The 17588-nt window shown below is 39.5% G+C and overlaps 2 protein-coding genes across 2 annotated transcripts in view; one reads left to right on the top strand and one right to left on the bottom strand.

Moving 5' to 3' along the window:
* The window catches only part of LOC121871481 (vesicle transport protein SEC20-like), a 94288-nt gene that overhangs the window by 47761 nt on the left and 28939 nt on the right, over positions 1 to 17588 (bottom strand). The gene's annotated exons all lie outside the window — the stretch shown is intronic.
* LOC121871480 (ras-associated and pleckstrin homology domains-containing protein 1-like) overlaps positions 6344 to 17588 on the top strand; it is a 71736-nt gene continuing 60491 nt past the window's right edge. Inside the window, exon 1 of the mRNA XM_042373832.1 lies at positions 6344 to 6839. The gene's annotated coding sequence lies outside the window, so the exon portion shown is untranslated. The remainder of the gene's footprint in view (positions 6840 to 17588) is intronic.

Raw genomic sequence — 17588 nt, 5'->3', positions numbered from 1 at the left:
ACGCACTCAAGGCACAGCACGACCCTTACAGCTGGACTGAGCTGCTCCCCACCACATATATATTATATAAGAAAACCACATTAGAGTTTCCTTCCATCCTGAGTGCTAGATAACATTAATATCTCGATACCCCTACAAATGGTGACTCCCGGAGATAAGCACTCACACAGGATGGAGGAGACACTGATCACGCTCCCAGTCTTCAAGCAGACACCGGCTCCTCTTCCTGCCTCACGCACCACATTCTGACGACCCCAGCACACCCGTCCTGCCTCAGACGCCGACCCCGGCCCAGCAGTACCTGCCGTTAGGGAAGCACACAACATCCATCGCCTCCACACCCCCTCTTTTCTCCCTCAGGTACTCCCTGCTAATGTCCTGCACCCTGCTGCTGTCGTGGACCCAGCTGCTGTCACGAGCCCTAACCCGCTTCTGCTGACCCAGCCCTTGCTCCTGATGCAGGCCCACACACACCCCAGCAGGCGCATCTGACGACCCTGTACCTGTCGTGAGGGAAGCACAACATCCATCGCCTCCACACACCCTTTTTCTCCCTTCTCCCACAGATAGTGTGTATCTAGACAGTTGTATTTCAGCGATCGGCTCATCACGCCATCGCCGTTGTCTCACATGAGGCATGCACCGCCCGGTCTTCCTCACATGTGCTAAGCAACTCTACAATCAACAAGTCTCCTACACCGCCTGGAGGGGAGGGGGAGTATTGTAGTGGACTTCTCCCCTACAACTGCCTACAACTGCGTAGCAGCCCACCACCTGCCATCACATTCCAATGTGCCGCCTTCCCTAGCAACCAACCAGATGTTACCGTATCTTAGCAACGAAACTTCACCGGCTACTTCTCGGGTTTTCCCACCATGACTCATAGCGGCTGCTGCTGGGTATACCCTCAATTTATTTCACCTGATGATTAAATACCCTAACACTACCTGGGGGTTAATAAATTGATTAGCTTAGGTTACATTAGGTTAGGTAAGGTTAGTATTAGTGTTTAATCTGAAAGTGAAATAAGCTGAGGGGTCTAATTTTCACGTAATCCGAAAATATCGTTGCTGCCACTATTCAGTGGTGTTGTCAATGTTTAATAAATTTTGTATTTCCGAGAAGAATCATCTATCACTCATCATCCTTTGTTTTATTTTCATATGTACACTCTCAATAAATGCACACTGAAGATGATGACCCCAGGCATGATATGCTAAATACTGTATACTTCGTTATACAACCGACGAATCCAAGGAAATTAAAAGAACAACAGATTATAAAGACTCATCCATTGGCTTCAAGGATGGTGTAATACGTACCGGGTACCTCATGTAAAACTTATTTTATATTTCTGCTGGTACCGTATTTGTTCACGCAAACTTAACCTAACCTAACCTAATCTAAACTCTTTATTTTCCGCCATTTATTGATACAGTATACTGCATATTTCAATCAATCAAATTTTAATAACCGAGGTATATCTTCTAAGGAATCAAACTGCTGTATAATCTACATCATAATATACTCGGATATTCACTCATGTGCTCGCCCCACAAGGTTGAAGAAGCCTCAAGTCCAGAAAACTGCGAGAGCAAACTTTTTTTGAGTGAAAATTGTGAAATCTTGGAACAACCTGCCAGAGATTGTTGTGACGGCACCGAGTGTGAACTCTTTCAAGATCAGAATTGACCAACATTGGAGCACGTTCAGATACAATCAGGAGCCAGTGCATGTCCAGTACTTACCAACAGTGAGTAACAGAGACGTGACCGACCGCCCAATCGGCTAACGAGCCGATCAGTGGCGAAAAGTTTAAAAGTAAAGAATATTGCGCTGAGAACCGCTGAGCTCTCCATATTTTATTTAGGTCAGCATTTATAAGACTGCTTAACAAGGACAGATCCAGGAATATCAAAAGGGGAGGTCCAAAAAGTTGTGGGTGGGGGAACATGGCGAGCGCAGCGAGCCCACCCAGCTGTTTCTTTTTTTTTTCTTTTAATTTGACCAATATTACGAGCATTTCGAAGCCATTTTGAGGCAATTTTGAAGCTATGCGCACTTGATATTAGGAGATATTCTGAAGTCAATAGTAAATATTATTTACTATACAAATATGCCCGAGTACAATACTGCATTAATGAAAAAGTATTGGAATTTTCTGGTGAAAGGGGGGGGGGGGGTCCGGTCCTACAGGACGCACTGGGTCCACCCTTGCTTAAAGCCTTTTGTCAGCTACGCCTTCACTCACCAACCGCCATAGAATAAAATCGCACAACGCATCCCAGAGGTTTCTACCACCTCCATATTTTTTGACAACGAGGCTGGGATAATGATATAAATAGTTAAATCTATAGATTTATTTTGGGTCTCATTAAGATAAGAATACCAATGGAAATAAGCCTTGAATTAGTTTCTTTGCTCTTCTTTATCATCTTCGCCACTGATCGGCCTGTTACCCTTTTGGGCAGTGGGTCACGTCTCTGTTACGCACTGTTAGCAAGAATGCGTATGTGAGGCACCGAGCTGTGAGTGAAGACAACTATCCTTAATTATTTTGCCTTATTTTCCTTAACAATACATTTGCATACACAGGAGGACATTGAAGAAGGATTGCCGACTATTCCGATTAGAAAGAAATCGACGGTAGTTGCGATGTAGCACGCATATACATTATAAAAGTTACTCCTTTTTATCAGTTTTCTTTGATTTACACACGGGCTGACTGAGTCAAATAGGGCCAGTTTTAGAGGGCAAGGGGTTTCTCTTAGCTGAATAAAATCGTCTTGCGTTAGCCAGAATAAAATACCTAAGTGTAGAGCTGCCCTCTAAAGATTTAATCGAGATAGGCCCTAATAAGCAGATAAGCAGATAGATTATTCACTAAAATCGTCATACCAATTCACATTGTTTTGTTTTGTTTATCATATTCGCCACTTATCAGCTTACTAGCCGTTTGGGCGGTTTATCCAGTGGTGGTACAGGAGGAAACCGCGGACCGGGAAACCTATGGTGTTTGGTAGGGTGACTCTGGATAACACCCTTCTCACGTGTGTCCGGGCCGAGGCACGAGCCCTTGACATATTAGTGAGAGTTATGCGCGTTCCCGCTGTACCACCAACACACACAGTATATACAGTACATACAAGTAATGATAATCAGTAACTAGCCAACCTGCCAGTGTTGTGATACTTTATTCTAGACCTGAACCAGTCAGTTGAGGGCGCAGAGGAATATTTTTTTGAAATTTTGAAGAAACGAAAAGATGTGATATCAAACTAAAGGGAAGAGACTTACTCATTGCTGAAAACTATCGACTATTATGACCATTAAAGGTGCAAAATACAATAAACACTGGTTTGTAGCGTGTGCCATACAAGCACTGGAGCAGGTTCAGATACATTCAGGAGCCAGTGCATGCCCAGTACTTGCCAACAGTGCGTAACAGAGACGTGGCCGATCGCCCAAACGGTTAACGAGCCGATCAGTGGTAAAGAGGATAAAAGTAAAGTAAAAGTAAAAAGGTATAAATTTAAGCGCGGTGGCATTTACAACTGAGCTGATCAATCATTTTTTACCCAAATCATCCATAACTTCTGCGCTGCATCAATTACACTCCTCGGCTGTCAGGGTGGAGATAGGGATAGTTGTAAGCCCAAGAGGAGCATGTGGACCGTGAGGCGACCACAAGGACCTAAACCTTCTCCACGCTTCTGCTTACCTCTGCCAGGTATACAGATCACCGAGAGAGCTGCTGAAAGTAACACGATGTAAAACTTACCTTATCCCTTTATTCTTGAAGTTATTGAGTATGCTGTCGAAGGTGACGCTAACTAAAGATGGACTTTGTTGACTTAAAATGATAAATGGGATCACTTGAAGATTAGAACCCCTATTTATTTTACTTGATGATTAAACACCCTAATGATATCTGGAGGGTTAGGTTATGATAGATTAGGTTGGGTTAGGTTAAGTTAGGTTAGGTTAGTTTTGGTTAAAATAGGTTAATTTTGATCTGAATTTAGTCAATTTTACAAGGGACAGCTGACAAAGCCATGAGATGCTTATTTCCAGTAGAGTCCTAATGCCAGCAGTATCTGGCGTTCTTCGGGCCACGCGGTCACTCATCCAAGTACTAACCAGACCCATTGTTGCTTAATTTCGCTGACCGGACAAGAAGCAGTGGTTCAGTTAATGTTAGAGTGGTAAATTTTAAGGTGAAATAAGCTAAGGGGCTAATCTTCAGGTGATTCAATAATTATATATCTTATTTGTGAACACTTGTCTCTCTCTCTCTCTCCTCAGTCACGAAAAAAAACTTAGGCAGGAGAGTTTGAAGGATTGGGAGGTGCAGCTCTACATTTACGTGTTCCTAAATATCATAATATAAGCATCGTGACATTTACAAAATAAACAAATGAGGAAGTTCAGAAAGAAAAGATCAAGCTGATGTATTCCGGGAGAGAACACTTTAAAATATTGACACCTTGTACCTAGGAGAAGACTATGAATAGTCGAGCTGAGTCGCCCTAAACACTCTGACATTAACCACATCATTTTGGTCTCCTGGTTGTTTATGCACACAAGTTTTTCATTATTCTTTTTTACTTTAAGTTTTTGAGGAGATTCAAAATACCTTGTCGAGGATAATGCAATATTTAAAAATAATTCTGGTGGACTCAATCACATTTGTATTTCAGTTGTTATATATCTATAATATTATATATGCTAACCCAATCTAACGCTAACCTAAACTACTGTAATGTTAACTAACCTTACGCAAACCTAATGCTAATCTAACGCTAACCTACCCTAACCCTTGCTAACGTAATCTAAGGTCAACACTATAACTAGCCAACGCTAACGTAACCTAACTCTAACCTAACCTAAGTTAACCTAACATAATCTAACCTTACGCTAAAGTAACCTAAAGCTAACCTAACCTAATGCTATGCTTATTACAATCTAAGTATAGGGTTTACGAAAATTTAACTGAGAGAGAGAGAGAGAGAGAGAGAGAGAGAGACGGGAACATACCGTATTAAAATAAATAGCTCCCCAGACTTCTGTGTAGTAAATCCTATAGCCCTGCCTCGTAAATCCCGGAGTCACATCTTGTAAAATCCCAAAACCACATCTTGTAAATCCCAGAGCCACACCTTGTAAATCCCAGAGCCACATCTTGTAAATTCCAAGGCCCTGCCACGTAAAAACACTTTATAGTATATGAGAGAGCCACTAGTCACTGTACTAGAGTCTAAGCGTAACGTCGATGCTATTATTATTATTATTTCTTGGTCTTTATGTACACCAACTTATAACCAATCATGTACAGTATGTGACCCTTAAGTAGTTGCCAGATGTTGCTAAGTGTCGAGGATATTTTAGGCGCAATTGTATGAGTAACTAAAAATATATACAGCTACGTGACAGTGTGTTTAGAAAGGTGATGATGCTTCAGTGTATACATCACTCTCTCTCTCTCTCTCTCTCTCTCTCAGTATGCTAACTCTTGTCCCTGTCTTCAACACAGAGATAAGATTTAGTCTGGTAAGTTCAGTTCGGTTAAATCAGGTCAGGTACGCTCGGGTAAGTTCGAAAGTTTACGTTAATGTAGGTTAGGAGAGTTATGGTAAGTTATATAAGTAAGGTTAGAAATTTTAAGTTTGGTAAGATGAAGTTAGGTTAGGTTAGGATAGGTTAGGATAGGATGGGATAGGTTTGGTTAGGTTAGGTAAGTAATTTAGGTCTGATAGACTTATGTTTTATCCAACCCAACAAGATATACCCAAGTTATCCTCCCCGTACCGCCTTATCCGCGTGGCTAATCAGCTACCTTCATTATACCTGGTTGGCCAATCATGAGATGCAAGTAAATGCGTGGAGCGGTAATGACTAATCCCTGGGTGGGTGTTGTGGTTGAGTGTGGCGCTGAGACTGCTGAGTACACCCAATTCCCAGCAGGTCCTCACATATACACTCACACCCTTAAGGAAGTACACCAAGATCCTTCCAGTGTCGGGTTTAAGGAGTTTTAAGGATGTATATAAATTGCCTACAGTTAATAAAAGGTAAATTGGAGAGACGATGACGAGGGCGACCATACATGTGTGAGAGACGTCTGATGGCAGTGTTGGTATCTTGTAGTGTGTGAAGAGTGTTGAGCCGGCAGGTCTGGTGGTGGGAGATGAACCCCTCTGATCTCCGGCCGACATAAGCAACACCAAATTATCGTGCACTGGCCTGCGAGCCCCGTGTTTAACCACAAGTCATCAATAATTGGGCGGGAAAGCTGCGCGCCACAGCTCGGCGTTCGCGCCTTTTTTTTCCCGGGCAAACTTGATCGATTGGATGACATGTAAGTTTAACCAATGTAATGACTCCAATTAGGGTCTGGGTGGAGGCGGGGAGTGGGCTGTCCTGGCGCTAGAGGGAGGAGAAGGCCGAGTGCGCATGTGTGGGCGCGCGGGAGGGAGGGGAGACACCGAGGACATCCAGGCGAGGGAAAATCAAAGGGCGAAGAGCAGAGGCCGCGGGCACACGAGCCAGGCCAAGACCGCAGTGGCTCCCGCGCGCCCCTCCCCGCCACCACACCTCACAACCATCACTCATTACGTCAACTTGAGAAACCTCCGCAATATTACCGATACCGGCCTAACTACCCGGTACATGATAGTCACATGTGGAAATTTTGACCTCGTATATACGGTCATGAAGCACTGATGAGGAGATAAGTGACAGTACCTCGCGGACATCATAATAACCCACTCGTCAGCTGATAACGTGTAGGCCTACAGCCACCATTACCACTGAACAACACCATCTCCACAAATATTAAGGTAAGATGGTTATAGTTTTTATATTACCTGAATTAAAAGTTATATTTCCAATAAGACAGTTAAAAAAGTACATATTATGGGGGGGGGGGGATATTTTTGCCTGTGTTGTGTTATGTTATTCGTGTTATTAACTGATTTATCAATAATAAACCAACAAAAATGGTATATGGAGGTTCTTTGTTATTTTTAGCGTGATATTAAGAATTACAATCACAAAAAACGATCTTATTCAATACCAATGAAATATCACGAAATTCTTTGTTACACAGATTTTGAATGCTATTTTTGATCTGGCAAGTTGTGCTTAGTGAACGTCTTCTACTTCAGGTTGAGTCTCAATATTGGTACCATTTTAACAGTGATTTTTGTTTTATTTGTGTTTTAGTTTACATCAATCACTTAAGATGCGTTTTTGTTTCGAATTACGATGGAAAATTTAAACTAACGAGCCTATGAGAACCTTTGGATTTTGACTGAAAGAAAGAAACGAAATCCTACAGATGAAAATCCCATTGAACAGATTTCCACTACCAGACTCATAGAATAATCTGACGTAAATTAATCTTTGTCAAGCTTTTGTTTTCAGTGTTATTTTGTCCAGTATTATATAGCAAGTGAGGTTTTGTCCAGTATTATATAGCAAGTGAGGTTTTGTCCAGTATTATATAGCAGGTAGGATTTTGTCCAGTATTATATGGCAAGTGGGGTTTCGTCCAGTATTATTTGGCAAGTGGGTTTTGTCCAGTAATGTATAACAAGTGGGGTTTTGTCTAGTATTATATAACAGGTGGGGTTTTGTCCAGTAATATATAGAAAGCGGGGTTTTGTCCAATAATATATAGTAAGTGGGGTTTTGTCCAGTAATATATAGTAAGTGGGGTTTTGTCCAGTATTATAGGACAGGTGAGGTTTTGTCCAGTACTATATGTCAGGTGAGGTTTTGTCCAGTAATATATGACGGATAGTATTTTGTCCATTCTGGTCGAATTTTGTCCAATATGCAAATTATCACGTGGTACTTTTGTCCAAGAGGTCTTTTGGGATTGTATCTACGTGGCCAAAATACACACACACACACACACACACACACACACACACACACACACACACAAACACACACACACACACACACACACACACACGCACGGTGAACATCACGTGTCTTAAAGTAGTTACGGTAATTAATTAAATAACAACAGGTGAGCCAGGTAGTAAAGTTAGTACAGGTGTGATAGACTAAACCGATCAGCCTCATGACTTCTTAAAGGTAAGACACAATTACTGTAACCTAACCTAACCTAACCTAACCTAATCTAATCTAGCCTAACCAAACCTAACCTAACCTAACCTAACCTAATCTAATCTAGCCTAACCAAACCTAACCTAATGTAACAAAATAAACTACCTTAAATTAACTTAACCTAACCTGAACTAAATTAAATTAACTTAAACTGACGTAAATTAACCAAACTTAATGTAAACTAACCTAACCTAACGTAAAATAGCGTCATACACATTAACTATAGTTCTAATTCAATTTATCATTAACCTGACTTAGTTTAGTCAGTTCTATCTTCTTTAATCTTATCTAAGTTATATTAATCAGTTATAACTTATTCTGACCTGACCTAACCTAATCGTATTTAAGTTATTTCAACCTAACTTAGATTAACTTAAGATAGTCTGATCAACTTTATTCTACCTTAATCTAACTTATCAAATTCTAACCTAACCTAATCAACTTTGTCTAACTTAATCTAACTTATCTGTCTTATCGTTACGTAACCTAATCTAACCTAACTGAAACTAACTTACTCTAATCTAACCGAAAAAAAAGCATAACCTAACCTAAACTAAGTAGCCAAACCTAATAATCTAACCAAACATCTGAACCTAACCAAACATAAACTACCCTAACTTAAACTAACCTAAGCTACACTAACCTGATCTAACTTAACTTAACCTAACATAAACTAACTTGACCAAAACTAACGTAACCAAACCTAATCTAACCTGGTAGGGATTCTAGAAATTTTTATCCATGTCGATAGAATTTTGACAAGCGTAATTTTGTACGCATAGTTGATCATTGAGTTTTGGGGGAATTTTTCCTAGAGGTATTTTGGATTGATTTTGTTATGGGGAAAAATTGATGGGTTTTTATGTAATTGGTGTGTGGAGGGTGTAGTATCTGTGTGGGGGACCTTTGTACAAGATAACCATGCACAGTGACACAACTATCACTAATATACAGAATTTATGACATACATTATTCACAACATTATTATTAAACTGTGTAGCAAAATAAATTAAATATGAATAAGTTATAAAGATGAGTATCCCGATAATATATATATATATATATATATATATATATATATATATATATATATATATATATATATATATATATATATATATATATATATATATATATATATATATATATATGTGTGTGTGTGTGTGTGTGTGTGTGTGTGTGTGTGTGTGTAATGAAGATGTATGAACTAGGATAGGATTTTGTTGAATATAATTAATTCAAGATGTATCAGGTGTCGTGATGTTAGGATTAATTAGGTTAAATTAATTTTGATTTTCATTAACTTGCAATTAATTTATGATTTTTTAGCCTTCTATTTAATTTGGATTTTTGTGGTAGTAATTAATTTGTGGCTTGTTTGGTATAATTCCTTTAGGATTAGTTGGCAGCTATTAATTCATGAATTCGCTTTGTTGGATTAATTTGGGATTTGTTCTGTGGTAAATAATCTCAGGATTTTCCAGATGTAATTAATCTTAATTCTAAGTATAAAGGATACTATTTGTTCAGTGCAATTAATTAGGACTGGTTAGACGTAATTACTTATGATAGATTAAATATACTAAATAGAACTGGTTATGCTAGTTAGAACTGGTTAGTTTTAGTTCATAACAATCGGTTACGTTTAATAGTTTTAATAGTTAGGAATAATAACGCATTTTGTCGTCTTGTGCAGAATGAATAATTTATCGTCATTTCTTTAATGTTGTGACAATGAACTGGAAATTTAAGAGTGATAGACCTTGATGCAACAAACCCAAACACGTTTTCTTTTTGTTTTGCCTTTTTAGGTATATTTTTGGCAAGGTGGGTGGTGACAGAAAACGTTATGGGGAGGATTGAGGAGGTAAACTAAAATATTCAAAGGGTGAAGGTAGGTAGGAGGAAGGTGAGATGGTTAGGGTCACAAACTGGTGGTGTAGACCCATGTTATCTCCCTGGAGGTGACCTGTCTTACACCTTTCCCTTCCGAATTCCCCTACACACGACCAGCAGAGGGCGTGACCTTGACCCTTGGTGCAATAAGGTCGTACACTCCACACCATCCAAGGAAATGACCAACTTACAATTAGTTTTATCTGATCATCTCAGTGTTAGCATTAAGCCTGCGGCCGTCTGCATACACGTGTATGTTTTTTTATGCAAATTAAAAACTAACATGTTCAGTACATATTTTAATACAGGAAGAAAATCTCACAATGGGGCTTTTATGTTTCTAAGAATTAATTAAATCGTGAATGTTGGTTACATGCAACTGTGAATACTATTGTGTTTATTTACTTTCTGGAACATCCGCTGCTCCTCATGGTATATACGTGAGATCAACTGAAGATTAGGCACCCCAGCTTCTTTCACCTGAAGATAAATCACTGTGAAGCTAACCTAACCTAACCCAGCCCCTAGGTATCCTTAGGGTAGATAATCTTCAAGTGAAATAAACCGAGGGAAAGATTAACGTTCCTATACCGTATAATTATGGCTGCTCTTTCTTTTGTCGATATTTATATATAAATATTTTTTTTTCTCCAAGTTTCTTTGAACTCTTAATACTAGGAAAAGCAATGTTGGGATGGGTTACTTTTAGTTAGGTAAGGGTTAGGTTAGGTTAGGTTAGTTAATTTAGATAAGGGGCAAAGATATGTGGTGTTTGATTATGTACAGGTATGACAAGGTTACGTTAAGCTTGGTTACATTAAGTTAGGTATGGGCAAGATCAGGCTAGGATAAGTTAGGCTTGATTACATTGAGTGACCTTAAGTTAAGTAAGGGCAAGACCAGGTTAGGTTAAGTTAGGTTTAGTTACATTTAGATTAACTTAGGTTTAGATAAACTGAGTCACATTAGGTTAAGTTAGGGTTGTCTACACTGAATCACATTAGGTTAGGTTAAGGAGGTTGATTACACAATCCCGTTACTTTAAGTTCAGAGTAAGAGAGGGAGCGGTTCAAGTCCCTAAGTATTTGTTATTCCCTTGACGCCACCATAGGAGTGAGGTCTGTGGTAAAAATGCGTGAGTCATGACACATGTTCGGGCGAGGGGGTGGACTGCCTCTGTTGACCTGGTGTTTGCTTGAAGGTCACGGAGACACGGATGGCAGCTAAGGTGCACTGAATACCAGAGAGAGAATTATTAAGGCTACACCACCATCACATTTACGAGAGAGAGAGAGAGTTAAGGCTACACTACACCATCACATTTCACGCAATAATAACAATAAAGGGAATTTGAACACTCACTTGTTTTATCACATACAACTAAAGTGATTAAATTAGCCTCGTATCGTATTTCACTTAATATCACCATCATCATCCCATCGAGTCGCACTACATCCGAAAATATCTTCTTCTTTTTTTCGTTTTTTTTTCATTGTAAAGTGATAATACGATAATGGATACACGAAACATCATTAAAAAAATAGTGTTATGTTTTTACGTTAGGGTGTAAAGTGATGACACAATGATAGTCGTCACGCTAGTAGTAAATGGCGTGGACTGATAGCCTGAAAAGGAAAAAAAAATCAATGTTAATGCAAAACTGACATTGTTAAAACTCGAGTTATATCAATATATTACCCATGCACAAAAGCCAACTAAAATACCATATAGCAATAAATATGATAAAACTCCCTTCCATGTTTAACTCTAATGCCTCGCAATATTTCGTCATACGCAAAGTGATAAAAATATTGCTTTATATATGTATATGTATGAGATCAAATCAATTTGATATCGATGTAATTACGTTTTCGAATTACCACTATGATACTTAATCCTTTGAGTACGAGGTTTAATCCTTTGAGTACGAGGTTTAACCCTTTGAGTACAATGCTTTATCCCCTTTGTGGACGATGGTTTCACCCCTTCGAGAACGATGGTTTATCCTATTGAAGACGAATGACTTCACCCTTCGAGGACGATGGTTTAACTCTTTCAGAATAATGACTGAATTCTTGAGGAATTAACCCATTAAAGAAGATAGCAACCCTTTGAGGACGATGCCTTCACCCATTGAGGACAACGATTTAACTTTTAGGGGCAACGATTTAACAGCACGAAGGCTTAGCCCTTTGAGACCGATTTTTGAACCCTTTACAGACGAGTTAACCTACATTTTTAACCCTTTGAGAACGATGGTTAAACCCTTTGAAGACGATGGTTGCACCCTTATACGACGATAGGTTAACCCTTTTGAGGACGAAAATTTAATCCTTTCAATTTCATAAAGTTAACCGCTCTATTACAGTAAAAGGGAGAGAGGGAGGAGAGGTGGCCATTTACAACACAGGAGGTAACTATATACTGTGCGTGGAGACTTAATACCCAGAATTATACCGGACGCCATCTGCTTCAGTACTCCAGTTTAGCTCATATTTAAAAAGGCTGGTCGTTTTACCTTAGAGAGAGAGAGAGAGAGAGAGAGAGAGAGAGAGAGAGATCGCCAAGCCTAGTGCGGAGAAGTCTTGGGTAACCGCTATTCACATTTAAATAAATATGGTCTTTTTGGAGACGACACGGAGAGGGCTAGCGCGCGGTTAGATTAGGTTAAGTTACACTACCTAGTTTAAAGTAAGCTTAGATCGTCAAATCAATTTAATTACATTTTTAATTTATCATATTACATTAGTTACAATATATCAGTTGACGTTACGATACATGGAGATTAAGTTAAGTTAGATAAAAGTTATGCTCTAGGTTAGGATAGAGTTGGGTTAGCGTGCATGAACTTTATATCAAATCACATAAATATACATTGCCTCGTGTGGCGTGAGGGGTGGGGGAAGAGAAAAGAGAAGAAAAATAACAATAAAACAGAAGGGGAGAAATACAAACACACAGAAACAGTTAAATACACCCGCCGCCACCATACATCCACGACAATATATGATAAGTGTTTTAGTTGCCAAGTTTTGCTCAATAACTCGACGTAATTTAGCCCAGTGTGAAGGGTACACAAGCCTAGCCTCGCTTCTCCCCTCCTCACTGCACCACCCCGCTCCTCCCCCCCTCCCTTACTCAACCCCCTCCTCTCGCCCTCAAGCCTCACTGAGACGAATGTAGTGATAAAAAAAGTTACAAATCTAACTTAATTTAATTTTAATCTAATCTAACCTTAATTTAACTTAACCATAACCTAACCTTGTCCTAACCTAATCTTGACCTAACATTACCTTACCTCACATAATCTAACATAACCTTAATCTAATCTAACTTTTTTGACGCAAATATATGCGTTTACAGATTCTGACCTGACCTGACCTGACTTAACCTAACCTAGCAAAAGTTAACCAAACGTAACATAATCTACCGAAAGTTAGGCAAAGTGAACCTAAAGTAAAAAAAAATTAACATAACCTAATCTAATACAACATACCAAACGTGGATCTAATCTAACTTATCAAATTTAAACCTAACTTAACAAAGAACTAACCTAACAAAAGTGAAAGAAATAAAACCTAGACTACCCCCAGCTAATAAGACCAAACCTAACTAAAGAAATACCAAGCCAAACCTAACTAAACAAAAGCTAATCAAACCGTACACAAGTTAAGTTTGGATATGTCAAAACAATAAATGATTAACTTTAAATTATTAGGTTTGTATTCCATTATCATAATTGTTTACTCCTTCCTAACTTCGAAAGGGAGGAGCCATGAGTAACAGAAAAACCCACAGGAATAATTGTTCAGTAGTTATTCGCTATATATGACACGCTAAATAGGGATACTTGTTCAGTAGTCATTTGCTATATATGACACGCTAAATAGGGATAATTGTTCAGTAGTCATTCGCTATATATGACACGCTAAATAGGGATAATTGTTCAGTAGTCATTCGCTATATATGACACGCTAAATAGGGATAATCGTTCAGTAATTTCATTCACTATATATGACACGCTAAATAAAGGTATTCATCCAATTAAGCCTTCAAAATAGAACTTGCATTTTTATCAATTAGGGATAGCTTTTTGTTTTTATTGCAATAACTTAATGAAAATTAATTCATATGGGGTGAAATTTCCTGCTTAATTAAAGACGTCGTTTTGTATATATATATATATAAAAAAAAAAAAAACAAGAAACTAAACTATTCCTAAATTAGGTAGTTAGGTTAGGTTAAGTTAGGTTAGGTCTGTATAATTATTATCTGAATGAGTATTTATATTTACAACCAGTTCAATTGTCACGTGATTAAACTTCCCACTACATTTTGATGGCTATTTCTGTAACGTTACTCACGCCAGTTTGTGATTTAAGTTATGATCTTCAGTTAAGATAAAACTAATATAATTCGAAGCATTCTGAATTCGAGCAAAGAATACTGAACATTATTTAAACAACTGCACATTAATTATTAAAATGTATTAGAGTACATCAAATATTAAACTGAATAAACACGAAAGCAACAGCGAGGAGATAGATGCGTGTTCTCTACCTCAGGATGACAAAAATAATCTACGTTACTTGAAGAGATACACTTCGTCGTGATATATGGTAATTTAGGGTTAAGAATACATATAAAATACATGACATAACGTGTAGAACAAGGTAACACATGAACTAAAGAGAAGTAATGAATTATGTAGCTAACGAAAACTGGTTAAAGGTACATGGAAATAAGAAGCACTAAGAAGGATGAGATAAAGATCTGAATAACTAAAAGCATAAACAAAGAATGAGTGAAGATAGGAGGGAAGAGATGCGAGGCAGCAGGAGGAGGAGGAGGAGGGAGTGTGTTGTGACCGCCCTCACCACCTCCTCCTCCTCCTACCACGACGCCACACGGCCTCCTCTACTGTACTTGGTTTACCACTCGCTTATCCCTAAAAACTCCCGCTTTATATAGTAGGGAAGCCTCTCATATATAATACTGATGCCGCTCATACTCTTTCATCATTCAAAACTAAGTAAGAATCGTATAAGAAATCAGTTCTTGGATCACTTTGTTTTGGTAATGTGCGCGCGACGGCCATGTTGATACGTCACTGGTGTTTATCCTGGCGCACTGTAAGCGACACCCGTTAGCGGTGGTATTGATTTTAATTTTTGTTGCTTGACACTCTCCCCCCCCCCCTCCCTCCCCCTCGGCCCCAAAACCCCTCTGAGCTCTCTCTTGGAACCCTCACTGCCCCCCTCCCCCACTCTCTTCCCTTGCCTTTTCTCTCATTTTCCCCCTTTTCCCCAGGAGACAGCAGGAGGCGTCATTGTGGTTGTGTGGTGTCGCTCCCCACCAACTTGGTGCGTTTTTTATGTCCCTCTCTCTCTCTCTTAGTTCCCTTGGCTATGTATTCACTTGAATTGCTTAAAATATATTATATTTTTTTTTGTAAATTAGTTGTAACACCGGTATTGTATATTTCATTATCAAAACATATATGTACTGTATGTATGTATATATATATATATATATATATATATATATATATATATATATATATATATATATATATATATATATATATATATATATATATATATAGTACTTATATGTCACCCACTTCTCTCCCTTCCTCTCACCCTTCCTTTCGTGACCACTATCATGTTCGTGTCACGAGTTAAGAATCTATTGATGGTGAAGATTAGCACACACACACACACACACACACACACACACACACACACACACACACACACACAGGTATAATCACCGTTATGGTTTAACATAGTAATGAGCGTCACTTAGTGTGAGGGGCGAGGCGAGCACAGCTATAATGACTCTGTTACTCCGCCACTCACCTAATACACACACCTCCCACAAGCACGCCAGTGTGTAGAACCCACGTGTACGCGAGCACGACGTGTAGTGATTGAACTTGGCCCTTTATGACGTTCGCTATCATTGACAGAACCCACGTGAATGCGGGTATTATAAGTGGTGATTGGTTCATACCCACTGTGACGTGTGGTTGTTTTTATAAATACATATCGTACTAACCTAACCTAACGTAATCTAATCTAACCTAACCATCAGAGCAAGTCACTCCTGGATTTACGTGAATTTTGCCTTTTTCACCGACACTGTGCGCGCGCGCACACACACACACACACACCTGTAATATAACAGAGAAAATTAGTATTGTTGGGGTAAGGTGTTCATTGATCCCCAGGTGAGGTGTGAGTGGTAGGGCGGGGACAGCCTGCACAAACCAGTCCTGGACCTACACTTAGCCTGCCATTGACCTGCGTGGGACCTACACTTAGCCTGCCACTAGCCTTCTTCGTTATTACTGGCTACTGTTCACTTTGTGGCTAATGGAGTTTAATCTAGTGCGTGACCGACCTTCTCTCCCCCACCACTCTCCTCTCCCCTCACTCTCACCTCTCCCCTCACCACTCTCCTCTCCCCTCACTCTCTCCTCTCCCCTCACCACTCTCCTCTCCCCTCACTCTCACCTCTCCCCTCACCACTCTCCTCTCCCCTCACCACTATCCTCTCCCCTCACCACCCTCCTCCCCCCACATGCCCTACCACGCCTTCTCCTCGTTGTCACACTACTTTAGCACTCGTGTACTGGGCAGTCGATGGAGAAATAAGAAAGATGAACGAGAATAAGTAAATCTGATCTAACTTAACCTACCGAACATCCTTACTTTCGTCATGTGCTGTATGTTATTTATAAACGTCTACTACTATCACGACTACTGTATTATTATTATTATTATTATTAAAACAAAATTACCGGCGGCACAGTGGTATAGTTCCTGTCTCACCATTGCAACTCGGGTTCGATCCCAGATCAGATGTGAGGCAAATATTGTGTAGCGTGACTTGGGGGAAGAGGGAGGTGATCTGACACACACACACACACAAAGACACACACACACACACACAGACACACAGACAGACACACACACACACACACACACACCTGACGCCGTCCTCTACAGTACTTAATTAATTAAAAGGGTAAATTAAATAACTTAGCAGTGGCTTGGTATATACAGTACAATCATTGGATCACCTGATGATTAGTCACTCCCATACCTTATTTCACCTGATGATATAATTACCCCAACGGTACCTGGGGGGGGGTTAAGGTTAGGTTAGATTACTTTAAGCTAGCGTTATGGTGGTTAATCTTAAAGGTGAAATAAACTGGGGGCTAATCTTCAGGTAAACCCAATTATCAAACACAATTAGATCAGATTTAGTTCAGACTAAAGTGAATGGTATAGCCTTGAACTCAACACCTCAACCCCCCTCCATAACCCCAATCCATCTCCTTACCCCAAACCTACCCTCCCTCCCCCAGCCCTACCAACCTCTCAGCTGTTCTCCCAGGGGTTTCACGCAGTAGAAATTTGCATGTATTACAAGGAGCCGCTCCAGTGTACCAACTGATGGCGTCTTGCAATTCCAAGTTTACCAGGAGTCTATATATTTTTAGGACAGCGAGTCTTAGATATTCTTACGGTAAATTTTCCTCC

The sequence above is a fragment of the Homarus americanus genome, unplaced genomic scaffold (genome assembly GCF_018991925.1).
Source record: "Homarus americanus isolate GMGI-L3 unplaced genomic scaffold, GMGI_Hamer_2.0 scaffold45698, whole genome shotgun sequence".
Taxonomy (NCBI): domain Eukaryota; kingdom Metazoa; phylum Arthropoda; class Malacostraca; order Decapoda; family Nephropidae; genus Homarus; species Homarus americanus.
The sequence above is the reverse complement of the archived record's forward strand: the minus strand, read 5'-3'. Positions and strand labels throughout refer to the sequence as shown.